Source organism: Aythya ferina (genome assembly GCF_964211825.1).
Source record: "Aythya ferina genome assembly, chromosome: 2".
Taxonomy (NCBI): domain Eukaryota; kingdom Metazoa; phylum Chordata; class Aves; order Anseriformes; family Anatidae; genus Aythya; species Aythya ferina.
Window position 1 is genome coordinate 53226314 of NC_140297.1, and position 15161 is coordinate 53241474.

At 45.2% G+C, this 15161-nt stretch overlaps 1 protein-coding gene across 15 annotated transcripts in view; it reads right to left on the minus strand.

Moving 5' to 3' along the window:
* The window catches only part of ATXN1 (ataxin 1), a 265892-nt gene that overhangs the window by 178003 nt on the left and 72728 nt on the right, over positions 1 to 15161 (minus strand). The window lies entirely within an intron of this gene.

Sequence of the window (15161 nt, forward strand, 5' to 3'; positions counted from 1 at the left end):
AAAAGAGAGGAGAGGTATGCTTTTACGGATACAAGCTTTCACGGTGAGATTTAGAAATACCACATTTTGACACGGAATAGAAATCTGTGGATTTTTCAAGTGCTTTCCGAATACCTTTTCCTTCTGTCAGTCAAACAAAATAGCCAGCTATACATAACTTGTGCTGCATAAGCAAGTTCCTTTCATAATATACTAAGTGCTTTGATACAATGCTGGTTGGCACTTCAGACCCTAAGCCAGGTTTGCTAAAATCTGTCCAAATACCCTAAACGAAAAGATGAAGGAGCTGTGCTACAAATAGAGCAACTGCAGAGGCTACGGCCCTGCCCACATTCACTCTCATGTATTTTTACACAAAGCCTAGCACTGTATGATGTGGGTGCCAGCTATAGCTTGTACCATACTGCCAACACAACAGGATCCAAAAACAGATAACAAGGAAAATTCTAGGGCAGTGCCTGTGTACTATGAGGAATAAGATTTGTTGTTTTTTTTTTTTTTTTTTTTTAAGAATCATCATTGTAACACGTTTCATAGACGTTGAAAATACGGATGCAAATCGCACTACAACCGTCAGTCAAAAATCACTTCAAACTCATCACCTCCCTCCCCAGAAGGGAGATTTTTTTGCGTGAGGTTCTGCTTTAGCTCCTGCCTCCACTGCAGAGAGTGTCGTATCATGACACGATAACGTCATGACAGGTTTATAAAGCGTGATGGATTTCACTGTACGAGCAAGGTAATTTTGCAGTCCCGGTCAGAGCCTCTGGTACAGCCCTGCCAGACTGCACTGTCCCAGCACACACACAACCTGAGCACAGTAAATTCAGTCACACAGGAAAGTTTTTCAGGTTCGTGGGACCTTACTTAGCTAAGGCTTCATGAAGTAACTTTCCAGCAACATTTTGCAGCAGCAAGTTTGACTTCTTTCCTTCCTCCAAGCTTACTGAACCTGGAGAAACGCTGCATGTTTGTTCTCCTTGTGCCACAAACAAGCTCTCTTGTTACTGTGCGGTAGTAACAAGCAGCAAAACGAGGGCTGAGACGAATGGGTTACATGTCCCCTCCCCAACCTGCATCCCACCAGGTCACCAGGGAAATTTACCTCAGGGACTGCACTCCTCCAGAAGGACAGTGCGGGCTGGCCCTCCCCTCATCCCTGCCCTTTCCTTCACCATCGCCTCACGGGCCCAGCACCCCAGGGGCCCAGGATTCAAGCTTTCCCATTCTGTGGAGAAATAACTACAGGCCTCAGCCCTATCGCAGCTCAGTGCCTGCGAAAAGCTCCTCACAGCCCTCCACTTGCCACAGGCACTCGGGGTGCCCTCCTGACGTATTTATTGGGCTGGCAAAGCCAGAAATGGTTGGGTCGGCACATCCAAGTGCCAGCCTCTCTTCTCGTTATTATGACTATCACTCTTTTTCCGAATGGCACCGAGGAGGTGGTGGCACTGATACTGCCTTGCTGAGAGCCTCCATTGCTCTGGAAAGGCACCCGAAGCCGCTCAGGTTGCCCTGAGATGCAAGACATCGCGCTAGAGGAAGCCTCCAGACTAGAAATCCAATTTCACGACCAAAAGCCAATCACCAGGAGCTTTCCTACATTTGGGATTTATGACGGAAGCGCCTCAAATTTCTATTTTAAAGCATTCCTCCCAGCAGGCTAGCTTTCTTTTGGCACCGCCTTCCTCTCCACCTACGGCATTTCAAGGCCTTCGCCTTTACTATAATCTGGGGTACAAAAGGGGTTGCTCATACCTTCACTTGCTCTGCAGACCGGAGAACAGCTGGATCCCAGAATGACAACAAAAGGAGAGAAATTAAAAATATACGTACCTGCACTAAGAAATTGAGGATTTACCTTTCCTAAGAACACTCAAAATGCAACAAAGGAAAACGAGGGAATATCAGTCTTCCGCAGAATAAGTGATTCGATTTTCACTCACGGAAAAAGGCCTATATTTAGAAGGCATAATAGATTACTTTTTCTGCTGGTAAATTCAGCGGAATTAAGAGAACCAGATGGCCAAATATCTATGGAGCATTCAGATCTATTACACTGATGCAGAAACATTAGAGAGGAAGAAATCCTACACGCCTTGAGAGTAGCCTGTGCAGACCACATAATAACGAATGAGATCATTATGCCCTGTCTTGAAGCACATGGACTTTTGACTTTCAACAGCTTATGTGTGTCTTGGAATGTCAATAAATTAACATTTTTCTCTATTAAAAAAAAAAATAATCCTGAAGCACCATTCCTTCTGATTTAGCACAAAGATTAGAAGATGAAAAACCTCTACTCCCAGTAAATACTCATTTGGCAACCTCAGTGATCACAGGATTTGAAAACACTGGTGTTACAAAACACTGGTTTACTATTTAAGGGCGAGCGAAAAATGAAAAGCACAGCTCAGAAGCCCAGCCTGAAAAAAATCAGCACGCCCACCACAGCATCACTGATGCACACAGCGAGAAACATCCCCACAACGGGGAAACAATATCACCGGTTCAACACTCCAGCAAAGAAAAATTCCTGGACGAATTGTGTCAGCAGCTCCACAGGATCCTCTCACAATGGAAGAAGTTTCATTGCAAGCTGATGGCATCAAGGAGCACGCCTACGGCTTTTGCTCAGTTTTAAACCCATGCCAAGTCCTTGCCCTGCAGAACAGAGAAAGGATGAGGCAGCGCCGAGGGCCCTGGGATGGGACTGGGGAGATGCAGCCTCAGCTCCCTGCCTGGTTGGGCCAGCACATGAGCATACCTTTGGGTCTGATTTTGGCACCTGAGTGATGGAGACATCAGCACGTCCCCATCTGAAGGAAGCGCTGGGGGTCAGGCCCAGGAAAGGCCAAGATGCTCAGGAGGAGGCTGATGTGGTGCACACGGACTTCCCAGGCAGTCCCAGGAAAGCAAATCCCGCATTGCTGTCCTCTGCTCCTTGAGAAGCAGACAACTAGAACTGGAGGTGGAAGATGAAGGAAGCAGCTAACTTTGAATTTAACACAGACAGTGAAATTCTGGCAAAAACTACGCTTGAAAAATCACTGTCTTAGGCATTAACAGCAGCTCTGTTTTAATTTTACGGCTGTAGTTACCTTAACATTTGCAGTATCGCCATGTCTCTGAAATACAATCAGTGATCATTAGAAAGGAGAATAGTTTTCAGATGAAATGTGATGTTACGTTTTCTCAGGCTGCAAACAAACGTGATGAGCACTGACACAAAAAGCATTTGAGCTGTGCAAACAGTGTTTTGTTCTATAAACACTAATGGGAAAGCACCTACCAATGCAGCCTTGACTCAGTCTAGCCGATTAAAAACTATTTTAAGCAATGTCCCTATACATTGTGTTAAAAATAATGTTATGTTCTGTTTTATAACAGGGAACTGAAAAACAAGATGACAACTGAAGAAACATAATGTGAAACACAGGCTCTGGTTTTAAAGGATGTTCATGGTGTAGAGGATTATGAAAAGATTTTCTAATGGTATTTTCCTTTTTTCTCCCCACAAATTTTAATATGAGCATGTTCTCTAACCACGCATCCCTAGAAAGTATTTACTGGGAGGATTTCCCTCCTGCTTACCCACAAACTGTCCAACCCCCACAAAACTGAAAAAATTGCACATGTCAGCCCAACTAATTAATTCAAGCTCACAAATAGCTACCCGATCACTGAAATATCTGTACCTACACAGTATTTTCCCACACCATTTTTCTGATTTATTTTATGTTTAGATAGCCTAATACATCAATCAGTGTGAAAAGGACCCAAAGGGTAAATTAATTACATGGTTTATACCTTGTTCATGATCTTTTTACTTGCCTCAAGAGTGTAAAGTGACCTTTATGCGTATGAAAATCAAGGCGTAGGACTTGTACTTTTTGTACTACTGATGTGAAAACCTTAGCTGTACTCCCAGTTTAGGCTGCAGTCGTTGTAGTCCCAAAAATGACCCTTAGGGCTACAAGGTTCTCGGGTCACAAATAAAACCAAAAACCAGAAATCAACCTCCTTGTGGTTTCCTTAGCTAAACTACAGCATCTTGTCCCATGCAGGGGAAACCTCAGCGTTTGCCTACCTGTGAACTGCTTTTTACACTTCTGCAGTTAATTTAAACATTTTCCCAGTCCGCATCAAGCAACCTGCCAGACGTCAGACACACCAATAGCTCGCTTGGGGTCAGCGTAGTGAGCATCCTGTCTGTGAGCCTAAGCATCCACACACAAACCACTCGACACACACACACAGGTAGGGTAAAAAGGGGGGCCTTTGGTAGGAATTTGGAGAAAGCAGTGAATTCCCATCTCTGTGACATGGTACACCGTGAGCTCCTTCTCAGCAAGACGTGACCCAGCACCCAAAAACAGCCCAGTTGCCATTCTTACCCTCTCCCCCTGGCAAATACTCACTTAGTCAAGGTTTGTTTTTTTCTCCTAGGAAATGACTATAGACTAACTACTCATTTCCACTAAATCACTGGGCACTGATTCCAATAGGGGTTCCGATGCAGGAGGTCAGGTTCAGATTTCACCTAAATAAGCATAAATTAGGTTAATATACATAAATCCATAAACGTTACAGAATTTTAAGAAAGAGGAGATTTGTCCTTTAGTTATGATCGATGAAGGCCAAACGCAAACTTGCAGTCTGGACTGAAAAGCTTTGAACACTGGGGAATGCATGTCATGGGTGTAACTCAGTTTGATGACCAGGGGAATCAGGCTGGTCAATACTAGCTGAGAATGTGGCCATGTTCTGAATTTCCTTGTAGAAAGGGTAAATATAACCAGTCAGGTAGAGCAGACAGCTGTTAAAAGCTCCATAGATCATCCACTGGCACTATCACCCACATAAAGCAGATTCTGACAAAATTTCATAGACAATAATAGTCCGGGAGCTCTGGTACCATACTGCAGTTGAAATCCAAAGAATATGGTGGTGTTTGTTATTTTATTTTATTTTTTTTTTAAGTGACACAGGTGATTGTCCATTTATTTCATAAGAGCAGGCCAGCCACATCTGGTAGCACACTTCACAAATCACTAACATGGTGATTCACTCATTGCTTCTTATTCTCAGAACACATACGGAGAAGGAATGACAAAATATTATCAGTCAGAGCAATACCAACTTGCTAAACGGAGATCTATTTCATTTCAAAACGTTGCTGCTGCTCAAACTTACCGAAAGACTTGTCTCTCCTGATCACTTCCCAGCACAAGGCTGAGGCAGAGAAGCTGACACCAGTTGCATTCTGCGGCACAACACGTTTTTTATCGCGACACTTTGAACTCAAGCCCGAAAAGAAACAATCCTGAAGCACATTCTAGTGCAGAGCTCACAAGGAGAAGGCTGCGATTCCAGACTTTTGTTGACATTCGAGCCTGCAATGCTTCACTCCCACTATTGTTCTGAGTGCTGAATAGACACCCTCCTCGCCACGCACACTCGCACACGCGCTCACACGCGCTGCGCGTTACATCATGTACCTCGCTGCTAATAGTAAACCGGGCAGAAAGGAATTTTATTTTTACACTTTCACACCACCCACTCCTAATTAATGTCAATCAGCGTCTCCTGCATAGTACACACTGCAAATATGCACGGTCTTATCTGTGCTGGGTTCGTTTTTTTTTTGCTGGGCTCCACGGACGGTGATGGATCCGCGCAGGACCAGCCTGCAGACACACCACCCTCCCGAGGAGCCATGAAAATGGTCAGACTTTTTGGGAATGCTCCTGTTGGCTTGCTCATGCTTTCCCCCAGCCCGGCCACAAACGGGGAGTCCTTCTCTGGTTCGGAAGAGCTGCAGGGACTTGTCAGTACATCCTGACAGCTGCTGGGAACAGGCACAGCAGAGGGAGGGACAGCGGGGGAATCTTGCAGTTGACTTCAGCGGAGCCGGCGTTTCAGTCCATGCTGTTTAGACCGGAGCCAAACAATTTAAAACGCTGTCAGCTACTGGGTACACATCTATACCTTCGCTGCCAAGCTGTCCCAGTAACCACCACAGCAGCAGAAGTCAGGGTGGGCAAATTTTGCCCCGAAAACCCAAAACAGGCGAACTCGCTTTCCCAGCAGGCACGCGCGCACACACCACTCACTTCTTTTTATAGACTGCTTTTCCCTCTGATGCAAAAGTAAATCCAGCTCAGATGATTTCCCTGCCTTAACTTTTGTACAAGAGGAAGACAGAAGGCTAAAAAAAGAAAATTAGACACTTCATGAAATCCGTGATTAAGACAGAGAAACTAACAAGACAGATGGGCTGAAACACTCGGGGAGCTTCAGTTCATCAGCCCATGTTTTTCAGAAATCTCCAGTACGCTATTGTCTTCCCCAGTTCGAGTTTGAAAATTAAAATTTTTCCTCCCAAAAATTTAGCACCATTTCTAAACTTGTGAGCCCCCCTGTTGGGTATTCCCAAACATTTACTCAAAGGGCACGCTCTCCTCGAACCCAGCTATGCTTTTTTCCCTCCCCTTTCCTTTGTCTCGTTGTCAGGTGCAGCTACACACATTCGCAGGAGCGCCCTGGCACGCAGCCTTCAGCTCTCATCTGGCTGAACGCCTTCACCCTGCGACGTTTGCTAACCAGCAGGGACAGGCAGCACGCTGTCATAGCCACACGTGCTGGCTGGTCCTCCCCAGCACATCCTGCAAAGCAAGACCTGAAATTTCACAGGTAATGGGAGGAGGGTGGAGGGTGGAGGATACTGACGAGGGTGGTCTGGCTCCCCCCTCAAGCTCCTTGCTCAGAATAAGCACCCAGGCCGGTCCACAAGGCATTGCTTCCTCCATCAGCAATGCACTCCTCTTTTCTGTCCTCTTTTCTGCAGGGCGCACAACGCAGCCGCTCACCCAGGATGAAAAGAAAGAGACAGGGCGGGGGGGGGAGGAGGAAAAAAAAAATAAAAAGCTGTGACTCCGCACTTGGCAAAAGCCAGCGCTCAGCAACAACTGCCGAGCGCTGAGTCACTTCTCTCCCTTCCACCTGGCGAGTGGCTGCCCAGATCCATTCAGCAGAAAGCCTCTTTTCATTGAAACTGGCATAAATCTGGAGTAATTCCCTCCGCTCCAGTGGAACTGCTAAGGATTTACGGCAGCGTGACACGACAGGCAGAATCCAGGCCACGGCGAGCTGCAAGCCCAGGTTTCCCTGCAGGGGAGCGTGCCGCCGTGCTCTCGCGGGCCCCGACGTGAGCTCTGCATCGGCGCTGACGCTGTCGCTGCTGCTATTTTGCACGATGCTGTAATCTCCAGCAGATGCTCTGCGAGCAGAGCCCTTGGAAGAAACCTCCCTCCTTCACGCGCTCCGGGAGAATTTTGACAGTCTCCGAGCAGAAGAGCGTTTAATAGCTTGAATTAATTATTTTTTCAGATCTAATTTTTTTTTTTTCCCCTTCAGATTTCATCTAGTGCTCTAATTTGGTTTTGCCAAGATTTATAATTATTATTTTTTAACGTCTCACTGGACTGTGTGAAACAAGAGTTCAGGAGACGGCAGAAATATCTTCCGTGCAGATGATGTGTGAATAAGCAAGGGAGAAGATCAAGATTTAGGGAATACCAATCAGCTTTGCCAGACAATTATCTACTGTATTTATGTTCCCAGCTTAAGCAAAAGCATTGTGAGAGGATTTATGCATGCATTAGAAGGCTTCTACAAGCAGGGAAAAAGCCTGAAAAAGCTCCATCTATTCCCCCCTCCGAGCACACTGTGCAATGGCAAGCAGAATAACAAACGACGCTTGAGCACAAAAAGCAACCTTTGAGACAGAACTCTTCCAGCAGATACGAGTTTCCTCCTTGCTATAAATACTACACCTATGTGAAAAATGCACTCGCCTATACACCGAGGGGCTGGCAGGGCTTCTCTGCACAAACGCAGCGAGTCTCGTCTGTCCTGGTTAAGCACATTTTCCAGCATTTAAGGATGGGATGTAACTGCCTAGGAACAGCAGCGCCCAACGTCGTCCTTTCAGCACGGGGAACACAGTGTGCTCTACAAATATTAATTTAGACTGAACAAGCAAGGAGCTATGCAAATACTACTCCCAGCTTCGAGCGGAGAAGACTGAGCATGGCGGAGCTGCGAGGGGGATCTTCAGCAGCACTTGAGGGAGCCAGCTCAAAGCCAGGGACACTTGTGTGCCTGCGAGTGCTTTTGATAGCCCCGTCCTCACCGATTCCCTAGCTGGGCTGTAAATCAGAGCCCGAAACTGAAGCCCTGCTCCTTCTCCTCAGGGGACCCCGGTGAGCAAACATTTCCTCTGCCCTGACCGGTTCCCCTGCCAAAACCAACAGGGCAGTGTGCGGGCACGGGTGCACCCTGCGGCACCTTCCAGGTCCAAGGGGCCCGGCTGGGACAAAGCAGCTCCTTCCCCATCCCCCTGCGGGAGCTTTTTTAAGTTCCATCTCTTATTTAAAGGGAAGAAAGAAACATTTGTGAAGTAAAAGAAGCAGACAAGGACAGGAGAGCTGAAACAGGAAGATCCAAGTGACCCGAAAAGAAGCATCTCCTGGACCATTTTTTTTCTACCACTCAGCAGAGTATCATGAGACGAAAAGTGACAGGCAGAGAAACGGGTGTCTCGGGGAGGTTATGCTGATCAGAGATGTGGTTTTAGCTATTCCTCTGAAAAAATCCCCTAAACATGGTCAATTTAAAATCCCTGGGAAAACAAAAAAAAATCATCATCTGGCCTTCAGACTTTTCACCAGTGTAAAACTCATGCCTCAGGCTTCAGCGCAGCTCCACACGGGCCATGGCATCTCTGAAAGGGTCTGCCTGCCCTCACGGGATTCGCTGCAGAACAAAAGACTAAGCCCTGAACAGCTTTGGGACTTTTTAAATCAAGAAGCCATAGTTAGCAAATAAAGATGTACTTATTTCAATATACTGTTCCTTACCTGAATACAACAGGAACAAAGAAGAGACACAGAGACACGAAGAAAGATTTGGGCTTTCTGTCTGATTTTGTTTAAAGAAAGTAAATCCATACAAGCAGCAAAGCACAGGCAGTTAAAATATCCCAAGCACAGAACTTAGCAGGACAAATATTTTCTGGTAACACAGCAGGACTGTATCTGAGATTCATGGTCTGCTGTTCTCTGAAGAATTCTTTCTTCCCTTTCAGGATCATCACGCAGGGAGAGCGACACTGCAATGCCAAGCTGCTCCCCTGTCCTGCACGGCACCTCTTCGTAAACCCCACAAAATGCCGTTTCTTAATTGTCAGAAATCTTTGTTAACAAATTTCCCTTTTCGTTTTTTTTTGTGAACTGTGCTTTTCTTTTTTTGTTTGTAAACAAAGAAACAAACAAACAAAAAGCCAGAATGTGGAAAAGCTCTGCCAGAACTCAATTAATAAATAATGAGCACCGAGTGGTTTTGATCATTTCCTTCTGTCTGAGCCTCACAAACTGACAGTAAAACAGCATATGACCCTTTACAGAACAATTTTACTATCACATTACATCCTCACTGGAAATTAAGCAACACAAATTTGACATTTTGAATGGGAATGGCTCATCCAGTTTGGTGCAATGTTGCCCGCTGGGAAGTACAGAGAGAAACACACAGCGAGTTTGCACAGCAGGATCTGCAGAGCATCTAGCTAGTCGCACGGAGAACAGGGGAAACACAGCAAACCCCAGCACAACCTGTGCTGAACTTCTCCCCCACACTCTGCACTATTAAAACGTAACACTGTTCAACTCACAAGGCCATGGGACTTTGCTGGGCTTTTTGCATCATGCGAATGAGGTCACAACTTGAGCTGGAGCTCAAGCAGCTTCCCAGGCTGTGTGAATCCAGAAGGATGGGTGTGGAAGGGCAGGAAGGGAGAAAAGTGAAGGCATCCTGTCCTGCTGCTCTAACTGGAAGCAGAGCAGTGGGAGAAGTTACTTTCAAACTAAAATAAGTAATTGGAAATAATATAACTATGTCCTGGGACGGGCGAGACAGTCAGACATACTGGAAAAGTGTGGCTACCTGGGAAAAAAAAAGGGTGAGTAGAGAACATTGAGCTATAGAGAGAGCTTAAGAGAATAAAAGAAACACACATACAGACACAATTATGCAAGCAGCTTCTGTCATTTTCTTAAAAATTACACGCCGTGAGGGCAGATTCTCATTCCCTCTTTGTTGGCGTAACCTTACGTGATGGGCGTATGTCAACTTCCACCAGCCATACACCTGCCCCTTTCATTTAGAAGATGCAGTGTGCAGCACCAGTCGTAATAATAGCTTTTTATGCCCTGGCGTCCCTGAGCACACCACCTGTTTGCGTTTGGAAGCTGCAATGACCGAGGTGCCCGCCACGCACGATAAGCTGCCGGAGTTCATGGAGTGAGTGGAAAGTCAAGATTCACACAACTTCAGCCCTAGTTTGACTGAAACAAGTCAAAATTTGACAAAAAAAAATAAATAAATAAAAGACTGAAGTGATCTCTGTCTAAAGCATAAGCACATTCCTGATAAGCAGTTTAAATGCCAGTACTTTAGAGGGTTCTGTTTGCGTGTTATAATCTCTTTAATGAATAAAACGCAATTGCATCTACAAAGAAAAGTGGTGTTTGTTGACACATCACTGCAAGGAAGCAAATAATGGCTCACAGTACTAAGAAACCTGATGACAAATGTAAGGGAAATTACCCTCTGAATGATTTATGCATGACCTGTACATTTTAGCAGGCTACGAAGAATACTAACTCAACAGGTCCCTTTTGCTCTCATACACATACATTAAAAAAAAAAGGTGTCTCTCAATGTGAACTTGGTCTTTTTTTTTTTTTTTTTTTTTAACTCTTGTTACCAATGTAACAATCTCCTGGTTTGTGAAGGAGTGGGTTTGACCTCTGAGGAGAACCACACCGACCAGCTTTCTCAAAAAAAACAAGGCAGGTGGACGATCAAACCAGCAGAGGGGACAAGCTTCCTCCCCTGCCTCTTTAAGGCAGCGCTGCCTTCCACGCAGCCAGTTAATGCTGCACTCAAATAACAGAGCATGGATTTCTCTTAGTAACTGCAGCTATAATTGTAGCTCCTGCTCAGACGGCTTCCATCCTATTAGCGTTACAATTGTCCAAGGCATCACAGCTCAGCTAAATTGCCGTAATTTCTGATAAAAGTCTGATTTTTTTTTTATGCAACAGGAAAAAAAAACAACCACCTTCAAAGCGTTATCTCTTTTCGCTGTGACCTTATCCTTCTTTACCAACATGAGCATTAACAAACAATCCTGTCTCCGTTTCCTTCGGTGTCTGGCAGCCCTTTCTTAGAGCAAAATGCTGTGAGTGGATGCTCTGCCCACTGCCACACATAACACACCTTGCCCCGATCTGAGGCTTTTAAGGATAATGCATAGCAGCCTTATTTTTAATCGTTCACCTGCCACTACCTCATTCAATCTCCTCGGAATTGCTTTACACCGTTTCCCCCTGCTGTAGGTGGTATTTGCAGGCAGTTACTATACATCACCCCAAACAGCTCCCAAAATAAATGGCCTGCGTTGTCACGTTTACCCACACTCAGAGCGCGGATCTTGGGCAAGGACACAGTTTGCCTCTCGTGTATTTTCATCAATACATTTAAAAGCATGAGGAGCCCTCTTCTCTGCATGGAAATACCACGCTGGGCCAAGCAGCGGCAATAAGAAACCCAAGAAATGCAGGTGCTTTACCAACATGTATTTCCCTCTACTGACAAGAGAAAGAGCTCCTGGGGAGTCCAAAAAATGCCAGACAAATTCTATCATTTCGTGCTGCCAGTGGCTCCTCCTATGTCTTGGTCTGTTTCACTGCAAAGTGTTATTTAGGGAGTACGCCGTGATTTATTTTTAGTAGCTGTTTTTCTTTTTCAACTCAAAAGTATTTTGCCTCTTGCACTTCCCTTTCTTTCCTTAAAGGAAGGCTGGCCCAATAAAAATTTAATGAGAAAGTCAGCAAGAAGTACAATAGCTCTGATTTATAGGATCAGATGAAGAGATCAAAGATCTAAACACTCCTTCCAGTCTTTCTTTTTGATCTATTTTGCAGATTTTCCTTACACCCTCACCATAAGACACCAACAGGCCAGCTTAGCTTGCTCTCTACTCAGCAGACTCCTGCTATATTATCATCCCCCATTTCAAATAATTGAATGTGGTCTTTCTTGTGCGTGGCTCTTCCACCACGATGTGGATGTCAAACACAGCAGCAGTACGGAAGCTGCCGGTTTAGTGATGCAACGCTAAGAAAGTCAGAAAAAAACACACACTGAGAATGTAATGGGAATTAAGCATGAGTAAACTTCCCCCTCCAAACACTCGGAGGAAGACCTAGGTACCCTCAGTTACTTAACGAGTCCTTACCAAGAAGGTACTTCTCCGTACTTGCAAAATATTCCTGGGAGTTTTTCAAGCATCATGGGCAGGGGTGCATGCCACAGCCTGCTGGTGGAACAGCCTGTTTCTCTCTCCTCTCATCGAAATCGACTGCCCTTAACGTGAACAGAGTGAGACGGGGGCCTTTCCTACTGCTGCCTTCGTCAGTCAAGCTCTATAAATGTCACACCTTTATTGTATTAGTGAAAGGCACGTTTTATAAATTCACAATAAAAGCATTCTCGTATGCAAGGTTTTTTTTGGTCCCCCTTGTGACTCTGAATTCCTGAAGGTCAGATGAAACAGCCTACAGAAGGGGAGAGAAGAAAATGTTTTGCGATATTCTTTTAAAGAGCCTCTGCAGTGAAAAGGCAATAAATAGCTGATTTGTTACATGACTTCGGGACGGCCACGAATGCTAAGACCACAGCTAAATGAACCTGGCCATGAAAGGAGCAGCAGCTCATTCAACGCTGCACCTACATCAGTTAACTCGTTTTGTGATTTAAGTCCAAGACTTCGTATTGTTCTACTTCCTCCCATTCCTCTGCTCCAGATTCCCTTTATGACACTTTATCAATGGAAAATCGAGGGAGGGGTTTCCAGCTGGGAGCCCAACAAAAAAACAGGAGGTTCAGAATGGTTTTCTCACTTGCACTGCAAGAGCCATTTCAGTGCCAGCGATAAAAGAAAAACTACACAAAGTAAAAAAAAAAAAGACATGACCTGAAATTATTTTATCATCATAAATGCTGCACTGTTCTTTATTCTCCCGCACGCTTAGTCTCACACGTTGCTACAATAATTTGCTAGCTTAAACAGAGCTCCTTGCAAATAAAGTATTTGTGCTAAGGGACGGTGTCAGCTGGCATTTTGGGGACACGTTGAGTTAGCAGCGCCATAGGTCTGATCTTCTTTTTGTTATGCCCTTGCGGTTTTTATGGATTTACAGCTGCAATGTCCCAGTTAAAATACAAACAACAATACCTGACTGTGCTCTCTGCTAGAGGTGGAGAAAGCGTACACAACGAGCAAGGGAAGCTCCCTGGCACGCCGGGAGTTGTGCACGCTGCATTTTGCACATGCATGCTCACCTGGCTACATCTGGGGGTGCCACGACAGCAGCTGGGGTGTAGGCATAGCTGCAGCCAGCTGGGTGCTTGCGTTAGAGTTGTAAACCTTAGGAGGCGGTTTTGAAAATGAGATCATTTGCCCTAAGAGGATTTTCAAGGTAAGTCAACGGATAGATTTGGTCTCATTTAAGACCAGAAAAGACTATTAATCATGCACTGGAACATTACGGCAGCACAGGCCATTCATCTTGGGAGGCACTTGGTATACTAACAACAGAGCTCACATAAACGCACAAGAGCACTGCTCAGGTTCCTTGAACTCAGGAGCTATCTTCAGATAGCTGTTTTCATACAGAACCGAGACAGCCCTGGCTACCAGCACCTTCTCAACAAAAGGACAGATGCCTCAAAAGCTTCAATAGACAATTATCCATCCATCGCAGGCTCTGCAAGCGTCCCGAAGACAAGGGAAATCTCACGCATACAGTGCCCAAACAAGGTGGCTGATCAGGGCACTGTGTCCCTGATGGCTCTGTAGAGAAAAGCATTTTGAGATACAACAGAAATCAAGGCTGCTAGGACTAGAAGGCAGCAGCTAGCATCTCAATTGCCTAAGCCTGGCCACGCTGCAAAGTGCAGAAAAGCAAGGCTGAAAGGCAACTAGCAGGGTGGATAATCAGGAGCAAAGGCTCTCTGCTTAACCACAGAGAATCCTTAAAGACACATCTTGATGAAGCAAAGCTGGCGGTCATCATGAGCAAACAGCCTGAGAGTTTAGAAAGCACCTGGGAGAGCATGAATACCCGAAGAACCAGAAAATATTTTTCAGTCTGTTGGACAATTCTTAACATTTTCAAATGGATCTTGGGTATCTAAACCATAACCAAATGGTAAATCTCGAGAACCATCGGCTGCTGCTCTCCAAATCTGTGCTGCTGACCAGCTGCAAGGAACCAGTGTCTGGGGGAACTCGGGCAGCAGACACCTGCCCTGCAGTCACAGAAGGGCAGGTGCCAAGCACATGCACTGTTTGTGCCGAGATCGGTGAGGAGGTGCCTTCATTCCTAATGACACCATAAAGCTTTAAAAATAGGCTGCTGTAAAGTCAGTACCTGCTCCATTTTCCACCAAGCTTTCTTAACACTGCTTATGTCCTCCCTACATACATACATTAACTGAATCCATGACCGTGGTCTCCAACTCCAACTATTTACATCATTGCCTTCCACAAGATATAGAGCGATTTTAATTAAGCAGTGCAACGTGAAGGAGTTTAGGGGAGAGGAAATACCTAATCCAAAACTCATCTTGGAGGCTAACTATGTGTGGGAAAAACAAAACAAAACAAAACACATTTAACTTGAAGTCATGTGAAGTCACAGAAAGAAGCCTATGTGATCTTAGCAGACACATCCTACACCACAACACAGACAAAGGTGACAGAAGGAAAACCATCCTTGAAAATATTTATTTTCAGTTCCTAACCTGGGTATCAGCACACAGGTAGGTCACATTAATTAAAACCATCAATGAAATCTTTGTATTATTTGTGATCACCACTCTACCCTGTCTAGAGTCTCGTCTTTCATTGCGGCCAATCTTTGAGAAAGACAACAGAAAATACCAAAACAAAAGGAAAAAAAAAAAAAAAAAAAGGTAATTACAAGCCAAAAAATGAACTGGGGGGTTGGGGGTCGGGCAATTATTTC